At 43.8% G+C, this 23,028-nt stretch overlaps 1 protein-coding gene across 4 annotated transcripts in view; it reads right to left on the reverse strand.

Moving 5' to 3' along the window:
- Positions 1–23,028, reverse strand: part of LOC144752132 (intercellular adhesion molecule 5-like) — a 293,713-nt gene that overhangs the window by 85,449 nt on the left and 185,236 nt on the right. The gene's annotated exons all lie outside the window — the stretch shown is intronic.

A 23,028-nucleotide genomic window follows, 5' to 3' on the forward strand; every position in this document is an offset into this window, starting at 1 on the left:
ACCAGTCAGGTAGGTCTTCTTTGACAAGACATGAACACACAAGCCTGAGTAACAAAGTTATTTTATGCATCAAAGTTCAACTGAGTTGTGTAACACTACCTCCAGTCGGTGTAAAGGGCGGATCCTAATTCGAATAATCAAGATCTCTGGACATGAAGCCCAGCAGATGGAACTTACAGCAGTGGAAAATCTGCAGGTATAAACAATTTCTGGAGAAATAAATGTATGGTTATTGCTCAGTGTTTGGAACAAGAGTGTTGCCTGTGGTGGCAGGAGGATGGCGAATCTGCTCAAACGTGCATCTTTATGAGTGTACCAGACATTACTAGTAGCTTTTGACTGTAGGAAGGGGAATATTATGTGGTATGGCTGGGTGGCCTTACCATGAAATATTATCACAATACCCCAAATATGGTCCTTGGAATCACACTAATAAATCCTCAGCTCAGTTCTGGTAGAGTGGCAAAGAGCAGTCAGGCTTTACTAGAGTAACATGTTAAGCGTTTCAGAGTACCAACATGGACGACAAGTAATTGGCACGACTCAAGAGAAATCCGGCACAAATTTATAAAAATAGAGTGTATTTCATCTTAGTTTAGACACCAAAATAAATGGAATAGCATGAATATAACCAGAGTTATAGATTTCTGAAGCAATAGTAAATATTTGCAGTAATATGCATAGACAAAATTATATTATGGTCAATATCGAAATGACAATCGGTTCCTTGGAGATCAAGTTACTTGGAACCCTTATAGGGTTATGGTCATGCTGGCCCCAGGACCAAACCACAACAGTCAGATACATGTTATCTAGACTGTGGAGTTCGGGTGCATGATTGTTCTAGCTGTTCTTGGTGCTGAACAGGGGTCTCGGGTGGTGCTCATTTTACAAATTACACTGTGCTGCAAGACGCAAAATGCAAAAACACAACAGGTACAAAGCTGCTGATGTCACATGATGGTTACACAGTGTTCTGTGTAGATGCGGTGTCGAGTGTGGTTAGTCGGTTACAGCATTGATGACCAACAAACCTTGGCAGCGGCAAGCAAAATGAGAAGCTTCTGGAGCTTCACTGGGTCCGGGGAAGTAACATTGGCTTGAAACTTAGAGCAGGTGAGACTACCACTCCCACAATGCACATGGACACATGTATTTGGGAGATCCCTCGTAGGGCATGAAGGCAAGCGATTCTTTGGATCCAGAGAGTGTTTTTACCTCTGTTTGGAAGTGTTGAGTTTTAGCCAAGGACGAGGTTCATTCACTCAGTTCCAAGTCTGTTGCCTCATTGACAAAGTATCCCTCTTTTGCTTTGTGTGGTGGGCAAAGTCCTGTTGTCTGCAACATGTGTCTCCTCGTATTCCTTCTTTGAAGTAAGTTGTTCAGATCTGAGGTTCTGGTGTCAGGGTGCACGCTTAAATCCTGGATTTAGGGGTGTGCGAGTGAATGGGCAGCTAGTCGATGCAACTAGACTTCCCCCGAGGTGATCACATCCAATGGTGTAAGTCCCAATTTCTACCCAGAACCCATTATTTCTGTCCTCCTGAAGGTTGCATAAGTCAGTGTTAGGTGCTCAGATAAGACTGACCACCACAGAGGTGTGCCCAGCCTTCCTGGAGGTGTACAACTCCTGCATAGAGGTATACAACTCCTGCATAGCTAATTGCTCACCTTGCCAGGCAGCAAACGCCTATGGGGAAGGAGAGGGCTGTGTCCTCCTCAGGGGGACAGCCCAGATGCATATCAGAGACAGTGCCACCATTGAAGCTCACCACTCTGATGTGTAAATTCACTAGCCTCCTGTGGGCAGGAAGCTGTGACCTCCTTCTTGCCCAGCCTATAATTCTGACTCTTGGGAGTGATCAAACTGCCTGGAAGGAGGTTGGGATCCTGTGTTTGTGCCAGCAGATTCGGAAAAGTGGGACTGGATAGCCAGAGCACAGTAAAGTTGGGGGCAACTAGGAGGGCTTGGTTCATGCCACTTCACCCAGTGCACGAGAATCATGTCAGGGGTGAGAAGACATGTTGTTTGATATCAAACATGATGTATTTTAGTGCTGTCATAATGGAGCTGCCATCCCTGGGAGAGACCATGTTATCTTATGGAGCGCTAACACATATTGTAGTTTCCAATGGGTACCACTACTATAGGGACATACAGGCTTGCACCTGTATGTCAACACCTTTAATATAATAGACCCTGCCTCTTAGTCTGATGAAGCCTACCTTAGAGGTGCCTTACATATATTAGAGTCAGTGTATGTGACTGTGCCACACATAGTGAGGGCACAGTCCAGTCGAGTTTGAGTAGTTTGCACTGATCATGTAGTCTGCAATGGCAGGACTGCAGTCAGTAGTTTCTATGGGTCGCCCAGGGTGGCAGAAAACTATGCCGCAGCCCTGGGGACCTCTATACCACTAATGCCCTGGGTATGCCTGGTACCATATACTAGGGACTTATAAGGGGGTAAAGACTTTACCATTTGGGATTACCAAGTTGAACAAAACAGTTTAAATAGAGAGCACAGGCACTGGGTTCACTGATAGAATATCGATGTTCAAAATATCAAAAAATAAATGTAGACTGTAAAAATATCGACTGCCATACCTACACAGGTCAGTACAAAAATATTGAATTAAAAATATTGATGTAAAAAATATAAAGTAAAAAATATCAATTGATATATACGAGGTGATCAAGGCCGCTTGGACGGCCGAAACGCGTCTTGACAGCTATGGGATTGTGAAGAGTGAATAAAATAATGCTGGGATACAAAGTTGATTCAGAAAAGGGGGTGGTGATGAACAGAGTGTCTGAATTAAGCAGACCACTCTTACCCAGTCCAAAGATCAGGGCTTGATCCATCACCGTTATTTATCTCACTGCCCCATCCCAGCTCAGAACCTGGCTATATGCAAATTAGTCTGTCCCTGGCCCAGTGCATCATGGGAACAGGGCAGACCAAACTACCAAGCCAATTCTTCACCAGAAAGGAGACAGGCTACCGGGGACCGGTTTCTGGCATTTCAGCCTCTTCGGCCCGGCTTGCTTGAATCCTGATGGAGCAGTGAGAAAGGGACTCATGTCTGAGTATACCCTGCCACACCTATAGTGGCCAAAAACGATTCAGAAAAGGGGGTGGTGATGAACAGAGTGTCTGAATTAAGCAGACCACTCTTACCCAGTCCAAAGATCAGGGCTAGATCCATCACCGTTATTTATCTCACTGCCCCATCCCAGCTCAGAACCTGGCTATATGCAAATTAGTCTGTCCCTGGCCCAGTGCATCATGGGAACAGGGCAGACCAAACTACCAAGCCAATTCTTCACCAGAAAGGAAACAAGCTACCGGGGACCGGTTTCTGGCATTTCAGCCTCTTCGGCCCGGCTTGCTTGAATCCTGATGGAGCAGTGAGAAAGGGACTCATGTCTGAGTATACCCTGCCACACCTATAGTGGCCAAAAACGATTCAGAAAAGGGGGTGGTGATGAACAGAGTGTCTGAATTAAGCAGACCACTCTTACCCAGTCCAAAGATCAGGGCTTGATCCATCACCGTTATTTATCTCACTGCCCCATCCCAGCTCAGAACCTGGCTATATGCAAATTAGTCTGTCCCTGGCCCAGTGCATCATGGGAACAGGGCAGACCAAACTACCAAGCCAATTCTTCACCAGAAAGGAGACAAGCTACCGGGGACCGGTTTCTGGCATTTCAGCCTCTTCGGCCCGGCTTGCTTGAATCCTGATGGAACAGTGAGAAAGGGACTCATGTCTGAGTATACCCTGCCACACCTATAGTGGCCAAAAACGATTCAGAAAAGGGGGTGGTGATGAACAGAGTGTCTGAATTAAGCAGACCACTCTTACCCAGTCCAAAGATCAGGGCTTGATCCATCACCGTTATTTATCTCACTGCCCCATCCCAGCTCAGAACCTGGCTATATGCAAATTAGTCTGTCCCTGACCCAGTGCATCATGGGAACAGGGCAGACCAAACTACCAAGCCAATTCTTCACCAGAAAGGAGACAAGCTACCGGGGACCGGTTTCTGGCATTTCAGCCTCTTCGGCCCGGCTTGCTTGAATCCTGATGGAGCAGTGAGAAAGGGACTCATGTCTGAGTATACCCTGCCACACCTATAGTGGCCAAAAACGATTCAGAAAAGGGGGTGGTGATGAACAGAGTGTCTGAATTAAGCAGACCACTCTTACCCAGTCCAAAGATCAGGGCTTGATCCATCACCGTTATTTATCTCACTGCCCCATCCCAGCTCAGAACCTGGCTATATGCAAATTAGTCTGTCCCTGGCCCAGTGCATCATGGGAACAGGGCAGACCAAACTACCAAGCCAATTCTTCACCAGAAAGGAGACAAGCTACCGGGGACCGGTTTCTGGCATTTCAGCCTCTTCAGCCCGGCTTGCTTGAATCCTGATGGAGCAGTGAGAAAGGGACTCATGTCTGAGTATACCCTGCCACACCTATAGTGGCCAAAAACGATTCAGAAAAGGGGGTGGTGATGAACAGAGTGTCTGAATTAAGCAGACCACTCTTACCCAGTCCAAAGATCAGGGCTTGATCCATCACCGTTATTTATCTCACTGCCCCATCCCAGCTCAGAACCTGGCTATATGCAAATTAGTCTGTCCCTGGCCCAGTGCATCATGGGAACAGGGCAGACCAAACTACCAAGCCAATTCTTCACCAGAAAGGAGACAAGCTACCGGGGACCGGTTTCTGGCATTTCAGCCTCTTCGGCCCGGCTTGCTTGAATCCTGATGGAGCAGTGAGAAAGGGACTCATGTCTGAGTATACCGTGCCACACCTATAGTGGCCAAAAACGATTCAGAAAAGGGGGTGGTGATGAACAGAGTGTCTGAATTAAGCAGACCACTCTTACCCAGTCCAAAGATCAGGGCTTGATCCATCACCGTTATTTATCTCACTGCCCCACCCCAGCTCAGAACCTGGCTATATGCAAATTAGTCTGTCCCTGGCCCAGTGCATCATGGGAACAGGGCAGACCAAACTACCAAGCCAATTCTTCACCAGAAAGGAGACAAGCTACCGGGGACCGGTTTCTGGCATTTCAGCCTCTTCGGCCCGGCTTGCTTGAATCCTGATGGAGCAGTGAGAAAGGGACTCATGTCTGAGTATACCCTGCCACACCTATAGTGGCCAAAAACGATTCAGAAAAGGGGGTGGTGATGAACAGAGTGTCTGAATTAAGCAGACCACTCTTACCCAGTCCAAAGATCAGGGCTTGATCCATCACCGTTATTTATCTCACTGCCCCATCCCAGCTCAGAACCTGGCTATATGCAAATTAGTCTGTCCCTGGCCCAGTGCATCATGGGAACAGGGCAGACCAAACTACCAAGCCAATTCTTCACCAGAAAGGAGACAAGCTACCGGGGACCGGTTTCTGGCATTTCAGCCTCTTCGGCCCGGCTTGCTTGAATCCTGATGGAGCAGTGAGAAAGGGACTCATGTCTGAGTATACCCTGCCACACCTATAGTGGCCAAAAACGATTCAGAAAAGGGGGTGGTGATGAACAGAGTGTCTGAATTAAGCAGACCACTCTTACCCAGTCCAAAGATCAGGGCTTGATCCATCACCGTTATTTATCTCACTGCCCCATCCCAGCTCAGAACCTGGCTATATGCAAATTAGTCTGTCCCTGGCCCAGTGCATCATGGGAACAGGGCAGACCAAACTACCAAGCCAATTCTTCACCAGAAAGGAGACAAGCTACCGGGGACCGGTTTCTGGCATTTCAGCCTCTTCGGCCCGGCTTGCTTGAATCCTGATGGAGCAGTGAGAAAGGGACTCATGTCTGAGTATACCCTGCCACACCTATAGTGGCCAAAAACGATTCAGAAAAGGGGGTGGTGATGAACAGAGTGTCTGAATTAAGCAGACCACTCTTACCCAGTCCAAAGATCAGGGCTTGATCCATCACCGTTATTTATCTCACTGCCCCATCCCAGCTCAGAACCTGGCTATATGCAAATTAGTCTGTCCCTGGCCCAGTGCATCATGGGAACAGGGCAGACCATACTACCAAGCCAATTCTTCACCAGAAAGGAGACAAGCTACCGGGGACCGGTTTCTGGCATTTCAGCCTCTTCGGCCCGGCTTGCTTGAATCCTGATGGAGCAGTGAGAAAGGGACTCATGTCTGAGTATACCCTGCCACACCTATAGTGGCCAAAAACGATTCAGAAAAGGGGGTGGTGATGAACTTGACAGCTATGGGATTGTGAAGAGTGAATAAAATAATGCTGGGATACAAAGTTGGTCCATGCCCGTGGAAGACGAGTGTATTACGAGTTGGCACATATATATAAATATTGAGCCCGAAACGCGTCGTGGTTGGTTGGTTCATGAAAAAACTGAAAAAATAAACTTACCTGGAAAAGAAGTTGTGGTCTGTCTCCTGCTTCGCCGGTCCTGTGGGATTGGAGGTGGTATTGCGGAGTTCCTGTTGATATATAAATATATATATATATATATATTTTTTAATTCACTGAAAAAACCATAGGTTATAGACCATATATAGTTAGGAATTAGCATTTACAAAACCTTGAAAATTCACTGAAAAAACCATGGGTTATAGACCATATATAGTTAGGAATTAGCATTTACAAAACCTTATTTTACTCACACAAAACCATTGAAATTCCATATATAGTTAGTTGCACTAACTATATATCGCGCACCCGCAATCCACTGCTGATGATGTCACATATTACATCATTCATGACATGGTCAGTGACATCACTGATGACATCACTGATGACATCTCAAATGACATCACTGATGACATCACTGATGACATCTCAAATGACATCACTGATGACATCACTGATGACATCATCCAGTGACTGTGTGTTTCTGTAAAGTTTAAATACGTTTTACATATTGAAGAATGAGTAGATGTAGAAGTGTCTGGATGAAGGATTTAGTAGGTGCGTGACTGACTGTATGAGTGAGTGATTAAATGTGTCTCACTGAATGCATGGGTTAGTGACTAAACTGTCTTAATTTGTGCATCATTATGTCTGTTGTTCTGTAAACTGCTGCATGTGTTGATCAGTAGCTATATGAGTAACTATATGGGTTATTGATTGATTGTCCAAGTATATGTATGGGAGACTGAGTGTGTGTGTGGCTGGCTGGGAGATGTGTGACTCTGTGCAGATCAATGTGTTCTTGTATCAATGATTGTATAAGAGAGTAAGTATGTGTTAGTATATGTTTGAAAATGTAAGGTACTCTATGTTTAACTGTATAGATTAGAAAATGGAAGTGTGATTGATTCTTTACAGGACTGACTAGGTGTGTGAGTAACTCCATGGATGAGTGGCAGAGTGTGAGTGTCTGTATAGGTGTATGAGTGCATATGATAGTGTTGTAAAGATGAGTGATTGTATGTATGAATGATTGTATGGGTGAATGAGTGAATGTGTGTAGACGTAGGAATCAGTGAGTGCGTATGTAGTAACTAGTATTGGTGTGTCAAAGGTTTAAAAAATTATATTCTGTATTTAACACTGGGTGTAACAGAGGTTATATTAAAGTGTGAGGAGATGCATTGTATTGTCACATGAATGATATCAGTGATGTGACCATTGATGTCAAATGAGATGTCATCAGTGATGTCATTTGAGATGTCATCAGTGATGTCATCAGTGATGTCATTTGAGATGTTATCAGTGATGTCATTTGAGATGTCATCAGTGATGTCATTTGAGATGTCATCAGTGATGTCATTTGAGATGTCATCAGTGATGCCATCAGTGATGTCACTGACCATGTCATGAATGATGTAATATGTGACATCATCAGCAGTGGATTGCGGGTGCGCGATATATAGTTAGTGCAACTAACTATATATGGAATTTCAATGGTTTTGTGTGAGTAAAATAAGGTTTTGTAAATGCTAATTCCTAACTATATATGGTCTATAACCCATGGTTTTTTCAGTGAATTTTCAAGGTTTTGTAAATGCTAATTCCTAACTATATATGGTCTATAACCTATGGTTTTTTCAGTGAATTTCAATGGTTTTTTATTAGCAAATATCAAAAGCTTTAAAATGTCAAGTACGTGGTAGGTAAAAACATTTTCGTGTTTATGCACGCTGATGTGCTTTGAACGCTGCCCCCCCCCCTCTTTTCTTTTAGGAGTATTCTCTCTTTGCAGATAGTGAAGGGTAGGTAACGCAGGCCTTTGCCCCCGTTGTAATCTGTCGTGCCTGCTTCCCTCTCCATTTGATTGATTGTTATCCAAGCATTTACTGTTTTGGAATTGCTTCTCTTTGGTTCATTCTCTATTTACAAACAAGCACAGAGTCGCAATACTCTGTTTAGTCTTTGCAGATAGTGAAAAATCGTTAGAAAAAACAAAAGGAATCAAGCAAAATCAGTAGGCCACTAATGGGATCTCTTTTTGACCTCGCTAAAATAGAAACATTAGGAACAACCCCTCATGAGAAATATGAAACTAGTGAGAGGAACCGAGCTCGACGCCATGATGGCTGCAAGACAGCTCGGCTCCGCCGCCCAACCCGCCCAAAATAACGACAAACCCTATGCAAATATTATAAATACATACAACACACCAGCGAAGTAACAGGGTAAAACGTTTTATTAAATAACTATTTACATGGCAGCCTGCTGCAACATCGATCCAAATGCATGCCGCCGTTCCCGGGATTTCTCCCCGACTACTCTGCGGCCTACGAGATGGAGAGGCCGGGGCGTTGACTAGGCGGGGCCTCCGGCCGCAACCACAGCGCCAACGATCGCTGCTGACGGAGGGGAGCCTTGCCGGTGAGACCACTGATCTGAAGAACCGCTGCCTGCGGTGCCTCCCTGAGCCGCTTGACGGAGGCCCCCGAGGGGCGGTGTGGTGGCGTGGACTCGGAGGGGGCGCTTGGCTCCTGCCCCCTCCCCAAGTCTTGTTGCCCTGGTGTGGCTTGAGATCTCCCCCGACATAGGCGGCCGGCTCCCGGGTCCGGCGGAACTTTTTGCCTTTTGGTGACTCTTCCATTCTGGACCTTGTCCCACAATCCGTTTGACCTGAAGACACGTCCTGCGGTGCCCTGGTCCGACCATCACATATACCTGCGCCAGGAGACGGCGTGGGGTGCACTGGAAGGGAGAGGCGGCGCGAACGAGCCTCCCCCACCTCCCCAGGTGGAGGTTTCTCAGCTGCACCCCAGCGCTTCACTTGGCAGCTGAGTTACGCCCACTCTTGCGGCACAGTGCCTCTCTCGGCCAGCTGAGTTGGGCCTGCTCTTGCTATTACAGCGTCTCACCCACCATCCGGCTGAATTGCACCCACTTTTGCGGTACAGCGACAGGCGGCTGCCACGGAGCTCACGAAATGGCGGTCGGCTCCACAGACTTGGGCCTGGCCTGCAAGGATGGCTCTGGGCAACCCTGGAACTCGGACGCTTGACTGCTAGGGCATGGGCCCCATTCCCAAAAGCGTCCCCTCAGCCTTGAAGATTCTACAAGAGTCACCGGGGCCCCCGACTCCCTCAGACTTCCGGTGGGGAGCGACTGCCATGATTGCTCGCGGAACGGTCACGACGTAGCCACGGGGTGCTCTCATGCTGACGCCAGCTTCAGTCTGAAACATCCAGAAACACTGTAGTATCGCGTTGTCGCGTAATGCATCATATGACGCGCCGCGTTAGCGCACCCGATGCGCGAAGCGAGGCGCGAAGCGCAGCTTCCCAGAAGCGATCCGGGGCGCGGCTTGGAGCGCGTAACGTAAGCATAACAGGTCATGTGACTTGTTAATAAAAATTTTCATTGCTTCATTTCACTTTTGGTTTCCTAATGATGTAAGGCTAGGTCATGTGACCTAAAAATGACACTTTTCATTGGTTTAGAACTATTTTTTTGTCCCAAATGATGAAAACCCCTCCTTGTTTCCTCACTCTGACTTTCATCTTTGTGAGAGGAAGACCTACAGTGCCTCGCTCGGCCACCTGAGTTCCGCCCGCTCTTGCGGCACAGTGCCTCGCTCGGCCAGCTGAGTTCCGCCCACTCTTGCGGCACAGTGCCTCGCTCGGCCAGCTGAGTTCCGCCCGCTCTTGCGGCACAGTGCCTCGCTCGGCCAGCTGAGTTCCGCCCGCTCTTGCGGCACAGTGCCTCACTCGGCCGGTTGGGTTTCGCCTACTCTTGCGGCTACAGCGTCTCACCCGCCATCCAGCTGAGTTGCGCCCACTCTTGCGGCCTACGACATGGAGAGGCCGGGGCGTTGACTAGGCGGGGCCTCCGGCCGTAACCACAGCGCCAACGATCACTGCTGACGGAGGGGAGCCTTGCCGGTGAGAGCCACTGATCTGAAGAACCGCTGCCTGCGGTGCCTCCCTGAACCGCTTGACGGAGGCCCCCGAGGGGCGGTGTGGTGGCGCGGACTGGGAGGGGGCGCTTGGCTCCTGCCCCCTCCCCAAGTCTTGTTGCCCTGGTGTGGCCTGAGATCGCCCCGACATAGGCGGCCGGCTCCCGGGGTCCGGCGGAACTTTTTGCCTTTTGGTGACTCTTCATTCTGGACCGTGTCCCACAATCCGTTTGACCTGAAGACACGTCTTGCGGTGCCCTCGCAATGCGGCCTGGTCCCTGAATGTGTGCAGGGGGACGGTATTGATTGGATCAAGATGGCGGCTTCACACAAAGCTGACTCAAGTGTTGCTGCTGATGCTATGCAGACAAAAACTGGTTTTCAGTTTGTACATTCTTCAGGATTTTTCCATCCAAGGCTGGTTGAGAGTTTGTAGAACGATGGCTTCAGATTTTTAACATACTACTCTTCAACATTCTTCATAAATGTAACAATGTGAGACTCACTAGGAGAACGGCCGTTTATCTTTCCTTTCAAAATGCTGCCAACAATATTTTCTGAATGGAAGACACCATCTTGTAGCATAAAGGGCTGCGTCAAGGGTGGTATTGCCCAGAATGTCTTGTTTTCTAGTGCTCGTAATGACGAAGCCAGAACTGCCGAAAGGGATTCTGGTCCTGCCGCTACTTATTGGAGACATTGAACTATACTCTGGACCTGCCTGGCCTCGACCAAAATGGCGCCAGTATGGGAGCGACTTGCAACTCCTTATGACGTTCTAGTTACTTTAGCCTTGACGTTATGGGGGATGTATGCGGTCTTTGTGCACATGGCGGGCGGGGAAGGGTACTGACTGGGAATACGGACAACCCTATTGATGTCGATTTTTCATTATTGATTATTGTATTAATAAAGCTAGAGATAAGTCAAGTACGTGGTAGATAAAAACATTTTCGTGTTTATGCATGCTGATGTGCTTTGAACGCTGCCCCCCCCCCCTCATCATTCAGATTACCACCGCCCATTGCACAAAAGCGTACCGGGCGCTCCCCATGCAAAAAAAACAATTCTTCTTTTTTTTTTTTGCCCCGCGGGGCCCTTTTAAAGCCTCCACATCAAACCTAGAGGGTGAGGGAGGATCTACTATGCCCCCTTATGGTCATTTCCCCCTTTGTTTTGGCCTCCTCTTGTCTCTCGATCCTACCGAGAGACAAGATGGCGGCCGCTCCGGACTGTTTAGAATGTTGACAGACACCGGAGAGCCAATCAGCTTCGCTTCGCGAAGTTCCGTTACGCGTCAAGTACGCGAACCGGAGCGCTACCCGGAGCGCTGTTACAGATATATATATTTTTTTGAACGTTAATTTATCAAAATCCACTGGAGCACATATATTGAGACCTAGCAAAGGCACATCGGGCTAACAGTCCCTACAATTTTGCCAAGTTTCATGCAAATCCATTCAGCCGTTCGGGCTAAAAGTGAGGCCAACCGCCCTATGGAAATTAACATGGGAAAAACGCGTTTTGGGACCCCCCTTTTTTCTCGGCCCCCCCCTTGACGAACCCCCTCCAAATTTTTAGCGTCTGCTCAGAAACAAAATGTTCCATTTTCCTGAAAATTTCAGCCAATTCCGTCCACAAACGCCAAAGTTATTAGACATAGAATTTTCAAAAATCCCATAGAGAAAAAACCCTAACTATATATACCTACTAGCGACCGCCAGTAGGTAATATATATATATATATATATATATATATATATATATATATATATATATATATATATATATATATATATATATATATATATATATATATATATATAAAATCAAATACTATATATTACATATATTCAATATTAATTTTAACAAAATTAATTACATTTAATATACACTTTACAAAATATTACAAATACACTTAATTTAAAAAACACACACAGAAACATAATAATTTATACATATATACTTTAAAATAATTAATAAACTATTATCTTTTAAAACTTTAAAATTATATAAAAATAAAAAATGTATATAAAATATATTAATACTTTAAAATATTTTTTAAAAATCTATACTAAATTAAAACATTAAACTATCAAAAAATAATTAAACTTAAGTTGCCCAGTACAATCAGTGCAACATTAGGAACAGTGTTGGATAGCAAAATATTGAAATGTACTATTCCAACTCCAGTGAGTGCAAAAGTAGGGAAAGTGTTGGATAGCGGAGGGATGAAAATTGCTATTCCCATACCAGAGAGCGCAACAATAGGGAAAGTGTTGGATAGTGGAGGGGTAAAAACTACTATTCCAACTCCAGTGAGTGCAACAGTAGGGAAAGTGCTGGATAGCGGAGGGGTAAAAATTACTATTCCCACTCTAGTGAATGCAACAGTAGGGAAAGTTTTGGATACCGGAGAAATACTATTCATACTGAAATACTTGGAAAAAAAATTACATTAAAAATTAAAAATAAAAGTAAACAATAAACTAAATTAAAAAAAATATATATATATATAAAACATAAAAATAAACTCATATTGTATTATTAATTACATATAACAAAAACCTACAAATATGATATAAAATATAATAATAAAGACATTTACAAAAAATAATTATTTTAAACTAGAAAATACTTACAAACAAAAAAATGTATCAATTCAATTCAAAGTACTTTATTCGGTTAAAGTTAATAAGCATAAAAGCATACAGCATAAAATTTCATTTACAATATAGTTTTACACATAATTCCCTATCCAAATCAGGTTTCCTTGTGAACAAACAATAAAAAATCAATCCAACAAAAGAGATTTAACAATTTAAAAACAATAATAATGTAAAAGGCATGTAAAGCTATAATTGATCTAAAAAAAAGAATACTTGGCAACATCAGTTAGAATTCGAATTCATTTGATTTGGCATCGCCATGGAGTACTTCATACGGGAAAGAGTGACTGTGCTTTATGGACGGAAATTAGGACGATATCCTTATCCTATCGGTTCAGCATGGGTAAACCATAGAGTAAGTCATAACGGTTGAAGGTAGGTATCCTGTAGCTACTCGGTACGGGACCTCTCCCACCCTTCAGTAGTTTTTCTCTACACTCCATCTTGGGGGTGGCGGATAAGCGATTCTGGGATAAAAATCGCACAGTTCCCTTGTTGCTATTGACCCATCTCCTGTTTGTGGCTGCCACCTACGAAGAAATGGGACGACCTGGTTATCCCTGAAATTTACAATTACCAGGTCTCCAGCTGAGTCCTTGGGACTGGATCCTACCCACGCCACCCTTCTGACATTTAGGATACTACCATCAATATGTGATGGAAGGGGTCTATTTTTGGTGAGCCAAAATGATACCTTGTTTTTAAGGTCCTGGTAGCCCTCAACTTTCCCGATTGTAAGCTCGGGCACTCCCAAAAGGACACACACAAAAGGAGCTGCCTCTGGAGGTAGGTTTATACAATTAGTTTTTCTTTGCATATTACCCAGATTGGCAAAAGACCCCTCAGAAGACGTGGCTACGTTAATCAGTCCTGCTCTAGGAGCAGAACTCGGTACTTTTGGTGATTCTTTGAGTACTTCCTTGGCTTTTGAAGCTAATAAACTAGTAGCGACTGGTCGGTATTGGGCCATTTTGCTAGGCATATTGGAGGCAGCTAAGTTCTGAGTTTGCTTGTGCCCAGACATTCTATTTGTAGGCAAGTTTGCCTTGATGGATTCTTCTATCATCGTGACCTTTTCCCCTATTCTATCCATCCTTACTATCAGCTGGGATATTAAGGTTTTAACCAGTTCTTCAAGCTGGGCCAATAGTTCGTATGGTAAAATAGATACAGAAGTCTCCAATGTTGGACATGCCGTAGATATTTCTGGAGTAGTGGCAATGACCCGTGGGGGACTTGGGTTTATTTTCTGTTGTTTCGCTGGCCTCCCTATATCTTCCGGTACTATCGGTTGATTGTTACCTTTGTCTGTTATTGGGAGGTGGGGTTCCAGAGGACTATTATTTAGTTGAGGTGATACTCTAAACTGGGGGCTTCTATTCACCATGGGGCTTGCCGGAGCACCAGGTTGCTCCTTTTCCTGTTCTATTGAGATGTACCTGGTGTTACAGATTTCATTTAGTTCCCTCATTAAGGAGGAGTTGGCTAAATCTGTTGGCATCGTGGGGGATCGTATACTGGGTGAAATTTCTGTGGCAAGACTGTGTTCTACTCTATTGCCGATGATACCCTGGTTAGATAGTGGTCCAAAGTCCCCTTGATTGAACCGTTCTGAGACAAAATTTGTTTTACGCCCCCTTTAGAAGACATGGTGCTACGGACTATTGAGCAATACACAGTGAAAAAGTCAGGTGAGTATCTTAGTTACCAGTATTTTGTCCCTTTAAGGAAACCAAAAGAGTTCGTAGGTAGTCTCTAGGGGCGTATACATTGGGTCGTATCCTTTGATCCACAGAACCAAGAGAGGTTGCCCGACCCAACCTCTTCTGGCCTCTGATGGCCGCAGATGGCCCGCCCTTTGCCCGGGCTTAGCCCGGCGCCGACCAGCGCGCGTCCCGCGTTGCGGGACACTGGCTGTGGCTAAATAACCCTGGTGGTGAGGGGGGAGGGGCTGCCGCTCCTGCTCGCGGCTCCGTTAGCTGCTGGGACACCGAGTCCCGATGCCTGCTCCCACTGCAGGTATCCCCAGAGCCTCCTGGTGAGTGTTCACAGTTCCCCACGAAGCGTCTCCCGCGAAGCGGGAGGCGCGAGATGCAGATGAAGTCCCGGTGGGGAGGGGGGAGGGGCCGCCGCTCCTGCTCGCGGCTCCGTTTGCTGCTGGGACACCGAGTCCCGATGCCTGCTCCCACTGCAGGTATCCCCAGAGCCTCCTGGTGAGTGTTCACAGTTCCCCACGAAGCGTCTCCCGCGAAGCGGGAGGCGCGAGATGCAGATGAAGTCCCGGTGGGGAGGGGGGAGGGGCTGCCGCTCCTGCTCGCGGCTCAGTTCGCTGCTGGGACACCGAGTCCCGATGCCTGCTCCCACTGCAGGTATCCCCAGAGCCTCCTGGTGAGTGTTCACAGTTCCCCACGAAGCGTCTCCCGCGAAGCGGGAGGCGCGAGATGCAGATGAAGTTGAAGTCCCGGTGGGGAGGGGGGGAGGGGCTGCCGCTCCTGCTCGCGGCTCCGTTCGCTGCTGGGACACCCAGTCCCGATGCCTGCTCCCACTGCAGATATCCCCAGAGCCTCCTGGTGAAGTGTTCCCAGTTCCCCCCGAAGCGTCTCCCCAAAAAAATGTATTAAAACATAAATGTATTTATTTTATTTCCTACCCTATATCGCCACACCAATAACAAAACACTTTAACATTTTTAAGTACATTTATTTACATAATTAATAATCAGTTAAAAAATAATATAAATAAACAAAACTAATAAACATTAATTGACTGCACACACTTCAACATTATAATATCCACAAAACACACCTAAATTAAACTATAAAATTATAAAACACAATTAAAACGTATTTTAAAAATAAAAACTATTACTATTACCAACTAATAATTACATTAAAATGTATTTAATACCCACCCTTTACCCCTTTAAAAGTAAAAACAACACACACAAAAATAAACAATTACCCAAAATAAATATCAAATAATTCACATTAATGAACAACTAAGGGGTCTATTAGCATAGCGGGTGGACGGACGGTGGCGATCCGCCCATCATTTCCGTCCGCCCGCCCAACATATACCCCGCCATATTACGATGGTGGTGGGGACCCAGGTGGACGGAAAGACCATCCGCCAGTTTGCCGCAGGTAGGCAATCTGCCTGATTTCCTACTGTGCGGAAAAGACATGCATTATGCTGGCGTTGCCGTCCAGGCACCACCATTCATATTACGATGATGGCGGTCCAATGCCTTTCCATGGCGGAGAATCCGCCACGGAAAGGCATGCGGAGAATGCCTTTGGGGGTATATTGCAGGCCCCCAGGAGGTTGGGGGGGTGGTTGGCTGCACTTGGGGGATACCTGTGGTACCCCTAGACATTTGCATGCACATGGTGGCAGGCACCACGAGGTGCCTGTCACCTTGTGCATGCAAATGCACAGCATGCCCTTTATAACATTGTGGCGGGTGCTGAATACAACCCCCCCGCCACAATGTTAAATATACAGGATGTGACAGCCATGGTGGCGGTCGCATCCTAATTGGCAGTGCAGGACCACCGCACCACTGGTGGCCTGTCCCAGCACCGCTAGGATGGCGGGCAGATTGGAGTCTGCCCGTCCTCCTAATAGTCCCCTAAATATTAATTAAACACAAATTACTTCCCACCCTTTCCACCTATAAAAACAACAACACACACCTAAAATTAAGTACACAAATACCAAAATTAATTACAAATTAATTAATTAAAATTCACTAACAATCAATTATTTATTCATAAATTGAAAATAAATTACTTCCCACCCTTTACACCTATAAACACCACAACACACACCTAAAATTAATTACACAATTACCATTATTAATTACAGGGTGATTTTATTCACTCCTTTTATTCACTCCTGCTAATGCTCTCATATACTCTCCATTTTAACTTTCTCTTAGCTGTTCTTTCTTCTATATTAAACTTCCTCTATCTTTTTCTTTGTTTGATCTTTTTTATTGTTTGTTCCTTTTTTCTATTAATTGTTGTATTAGGTACTTTCATATCTTTAATGTTGTGTATTTTCTTGAACCTACATCACTTCACAGCCTCGTGTTTTGATTACTTTATTTCTTCTACCTCTTTCTTTACCTTTTCTGTATTTTTCATTCTTTTGATCTTTTTTCTTATCAATTCTTTTCTCACGTTTTTTCTACACACTTGTCTCTTTCAAAATGTTGCATCTCTTTTACTTTGCTTACGTTCTTTATCTCAATTTCCGTTTCTTTTTTTCTTCACAAGGTGGGCTAAAGAAACAAGCATTGGCATAGCCAATGGGTCTTGCCTTTGGGACCTTATAAGAGTTTAGAGATGCAGCATATTAGCCTGGGTGTTGTGCCATCCGGGATTAAAGAGCTATACAATTACTACACAATGGAATATGCAGTTTGATTTAGTATTTCCCAGACTGTACATAATGCAATTTTTTTACATAACTGTCCCATCAACACCTATTCAGGGATAGCAAGCGCTATATAAACACAATTTCAACTGAAAGCACTCAATTCACAGCTCGGTTGTTAACTTTTGCAGCGATGCACAGGCATGATGGAAGGACGAGTAATAGGAAGGGTAGGGCATTACCAAAGATAGCGCCGAGGGCAGTGACCGTCTTGCTGCATGGGATAGAGACACATGGTAGGAGGCAGAGAAAAGAGGAATTTGGAAGAAAGTGAGTGGCAGTAGGAAAAGGAGTGACTGCAATAAGTTATAAAGCCTTAAGATCATTTCTCTAAATTTCTCAGGTTTGAAAAAGTGTTTGACACCATTGAAAACTGTTCTCTTTTCCTAAAAAAACAAAAAAGAAATGGAAGTATCACTGTAGAATGCCCTGGGTGGAACTGAACACAGCATTGCATCATTGTTTCAGGTTTAGAAGATAACCGGGGACGACTTGACTAAATGGACCGCCAACAGACAGGACAGATGAATTTCCCCTGCATGGCTTGACAAGGATATAAAGTATGAGTCGGCCAAGGATGGCAGTAAATTATACAGAATTGCAGGCCCTCTCTGGCTGTTTACCTGCGAGAAATTAGCAGTGACTAAGGAAATTGGTTTGGATTTTGACTAATGCATGTACACAACAGCACAGAATAAGAGTGCATACGATACGAGCAACACTCAGTCCAACTGTTGGCAAAAAAGAGGCCAACACAAACACAGGCTTAAACTTACACAAGGTTTTACGACAAACAGCCACCCAGGAGCAACACATACAGATTAACATTTACACATAACCATGTGCAGCAGTGGGTACTTGGTGACATGCATTATGTAGCAGGATGTTTGCAAACATGCTGGGTGGGTTCTGGCAGGAGACCGGTCTTAGATGGAGCAGTGGAGAATGGGGTTGTGGAAGGGCAGCAGGGAGAGGCCTCCTGGCTGCCTGGACAGGATTAGCCACTGCTATTCCAAAGCTGAAAAGAAATGAAAGGGACACTTGTATAGCGCATGGCTTCCCGGAGGCCTCCCAGCGCTGAGCATGACTAGTAGTCAAAGACGGAGGTTTTGTAGGGAAATAAAAGTGTTTTCAGCTGTTTTCGGAAAACAAGGTGGCTGGGTTCCCTGCGGAGGTAAAGAGGCAGTGCATTCCAGAGTTTGACTGCATTGAGGGAAAAGAGACGACCGCTGCTTCTGGACCTCTTAATTCTAGGGACTTCAACTAGGTGGAGTTCGTCTGAGCGGAGTTTCCTACTCGCTTTGTAGGGGCGGATCATGGTTGAGATTAAAGGTGGCCCGTTCCCCTGCAGGGACTTGTGGACGACACAGAGGGCTTTAAAGCTAACTCTTTCACTGGCAACCAGTGAAGGTAGCGAAGGGCAGGTTTGGTGGAGACGCGGTTCGGTATTCCCAACAGTAGTCTAGCCGCACCGTTCTGGACTGTTTGCAGTTTAGTGATTACTGCAATCGCGGCCCCCAAGTAAAGTGCATTTCTATAGTCTATCCTTGAGAGTATCAGCGTTTGGACTAGGACTTTCTTAGCTGGGGGAGGAAAGAGAGGAAGCACTTTTCTGGCCATTGTAAGCAAGCGAAAACAGGCAACCGTATTCCTTGCTTGCACCTTGAATGTCAGGTTCTGGTCTAACCAGATGCCCAGACTTTTTATTTCGATTTGGGGGACCGAGGATGAGCCCATGCATGCTGGCCACATGGTCCCTAGTGTCACATTAGAAGGTTTGCCCAGGATCATGATCACGGTCTTTTCACCGTTGAGCTTCAGGTGGGACGCCCCCATACACTTAGAGACTTCCGTTAGGCATGCTTGAAGGGCATTAGTCTGTTGCGTAGCCTTGGTTGAGCGCTACAACCAATTGGGTGTCGTCGGCGTAGGTCACCATATGGATTCCGAAAGGGGCCACGATTGCCGCCAGAGGGGCCATATATATATATTAAATAGAGTTGGGCTAAACGATGAGCCCTGAGGGACACCACATAGCAAAGGCAGAGGTTTATAACGCATATCTGCATAAAAAATCGGGAAGAAACGTCCCTCCAGAAAGGAGCGCAGCCATTGCAGTGCAGTGGCAGCTATTCCTATGTTTCTGAGACGTTGAATCAGGATGCGATGGTTCACCATATTGAATGCAGCGCTCAGGACAAGGAGGATGATGGCAGCTGACCCTCCTGAGTCCAGGATCTTTCTGATTTCCTTTACCACCGCTAACAGAACAGTTTCAGTACTTTGACGTGGGCGGAATCCTGTCTGAGAAGGGTGTAGAAAAACTAAGGGATTCCACAATGTTTGAGAGAGTGCGGTTGACATATTTTTCCGCGAATTTGGCAATCCCAGGAAGAAGGGAAATGGGACAGAACAAATACATCCAGCATGGAACTCCAGCTGGGAAAGAGGTCTGGGGCAAGGGAGGGAAAGAAAGTGAGGCCAGCATACAGACAAACCTGCTATTTACAGGGAAATAGAGAGAGAAAGCGGCTTGCATTCAAATGCAGCTCACAGTTGCAGGAATGTGTGACAGAATATCGACAGACAGAAAATCGACCTACAGAAATATTGATGCAAAAATATCGAAATCAAAAATATCGACATCCTATCTACATTATGCTAAGTACAAAAATATTGAAAAAATATTATTGATATCAAAAATATCGTTGTTGAAAATTTCGCCTTTTTTTAAAGTTACAAAAATAATGTAAAATAAAGTAAATAATACATATATTTAAAATAAACAGTTAAAAATATTTTTCAATGTTTAAAAATGATAACTGATATATATATATATGGAAAAATTAACTAAACAAATACAAATGACATATAATATATATACTTACCTGATAATATTTTTTATAATTATTTCATTATCTTGCAAATTGTTAAAAAATATCTTATAAATTACAAATACATCTCTACACATAAAACAATAATCTAAAAAATAAATTCAATAATGATATATAACCAATTAAAAAATGACAATTATTTTCAATGTTTTTAAAATTAATAAAATACTACATTAACTTAAATATTACAAAAATTATTAGACAGCGGAGGGAATAAAAATACTATTCCAACTCCAAACAGTGCAACAGTAGGGAAAATGTTGGATAGCGTAGGGGTAAAAATTACTATTCCAACTCCAGTGAGTGCAAGAGCAGAGAAAGTGTTGGATAGCGTAGGGGTAAAAAATACTATTCCCACTCCAGTGAGTGCAACAGTAGAGAAAGTGATGGATAGTGTAGAGGTAAAAATTACTATTCCCACTCGAGTGAGTGCAACAGTAGGGAAAGTGTTGGATAGTGTAGGGGTAAAAAATTACTATTCCCACTCCAGTGAGTGCAATAGTAGGGAAAGTGTTGATAGCGGAGGGGTTAAAATTACTATTCCCACTCCAGTGAGTGCAACCGTAGGGAAAATGTTGGATAGCGTAGGGGTGGAAATTACTATTCCCACTCTAGAGAGTGCAACAGTAGGGACAGTGTTGGATAGCTTTGGGGTAAAAATTACTATTACCACTCCAGTAAGTGCAACAGTAGGGAAAGTGTTGGATAGCGTAGGGGTTAAAATTACTATTCCCACTCAAGTGATTGCAACAGTAGGAAAAGTGTTGGATAGCTTAGGGGTTAAAATTACTATTCCCGCTCCAGTGAGTGCAACCGTAGGGAAAATGTTGGATAGCGTAGGGGTGGAAATTACTATTCCCACTCTAGAGAGTGCAACAGTAGGGACAGTGTTGGATAGCGTTAGGGTTAAAATTACTATTCCAACTCCAGTGAGTGTAACAGTGTGGAATATGTAGGATATTATAGGGGTTAAATAAACATACTTATTAATTAAATTAAAAAAAACATATTCATGATTAATTAACAAAAATATTAATATTAAATATCAATAACATTTAAAAAATATTTACTTAAGTAACATTAAATTACTTCCCACCCTATTTCACTATAAACACACAACCCACTACACAAACAAATTAAAAATTATTATTTAAATGATCAATTAATAAATTCATAAAAATTAATCACCAATTAATAATTCAATAACAATGCATTAATAATCAATACCAATTATTAAAAATGTAAATGTACTTAATTATAACAAATTACGTCCCACCCTATTCCCCTATAAACCCACAACCCACAATAAAATAACATAATTAATTTAATTATAAATTAATCAATTAATACAAATTACTTACCAATTAATAATTAATTAACAATAAATTAATCATCAATGCCAAATAATAAAAACTAAAATGTACTTAATTATAAAATAGAAAAAATCCCATCCTATTCCCCTATAAACTCCCAACCAGCTACACATAAAAATAACACATTAATTTAATTATCAATTAATCAATTAATAAAATTACCTACCAATTAATAATGAATTAACTATAAATTAATTAACAATAACAAAAAATGCTAAATAATAATACATTAATTATATTTAATATCATTAGAAATGAATCACTGATAAAAATGTATTACCAATTAATAATTGATTGACAATAAATTAATAATAATTACAAATTAAATAAAACATATTAATTACATAATTATAATTACATTACTTCCCACCCCATTCCCCTATAAACCCACAACCCGCTCTGATACTAAAACGCAAAATTTAATTAAAAAAAATGACTAATTCCGAAACATTTAATACATATATTCAAAAATAACTAAAAAACATTAAAAAAATGGTAAACACATACATATAAAATACATGCCAAATGCATACCAATAATATAAATATCAATATTATTAACAACAATATTTTTGCTAACGATATTAATTACTTCGCTATTAGCTCGATATCAAAAAAACAATATTACTTACCTTAAGGTCAATATTCTGGTCAACGATATTCTTGACTTTGATATGCTGTCCCTACGATATTTAAAACTTGATATTAGTGTAGATTGATAAAAAGAAAATTGATATTATGACTGCATACCCAGTGGCAGTCTACTGCTGGGAAACTTATTGTCCGCATTTTAGTTGTTTATTTGCTTGCCTGCCTGAATTTTTATTAGGACTGTTTTAAACTGTGTTTTAACTTAATTTTACTATGCACTCTGCACTATGTGACAGCCCTCACCTCTGCCTCTGCATTCTTGCACACCATCTTGGTCTTCCCCGGTCCGCCATGGCTTGCCAATTGCTGCAGAGGGAAGACCTTAATGTGCTACACTTCTGGGGTGTTACTTTTGCCGGGTTAGCGCACTAGGCTACAGGGGCACCTATTTAGGTTCAAGCTGGAACACACGCGCAGCTGACACGTGCAGCATACGCGCGCAGCGGGCTTACCTAAGGCAAGCCCGTATGTTCCTGTCCGCGCCTGGGCCGGACCTAGGGCTAGAATTCCTGCCCAAACATCAAAATTAAACCCAGAATAAACTACTCAAGGGAGAGCCTTTTTGCGATTGGTCAGTCTAGGGGTATGTTATGCCATCAATTCACCTGTGAAGATCTGCTAAGAACTGAATATTTTCAA

This window comes from Lissotriton helveticus, chromosome 1_1, assembly GCF_964261635.1.
Source record: "Lissotriton helveticus chromosome 1_1, aLisHel1.1, whole genome shotgun sequence".
In the NCBI taxonomy this organism is placed as follows: Eukaryota; Metazoa; Chordata; class Amphibia; order Caudata; family Salamandridae; genus Lissotriton; species Lissotriton helveticus.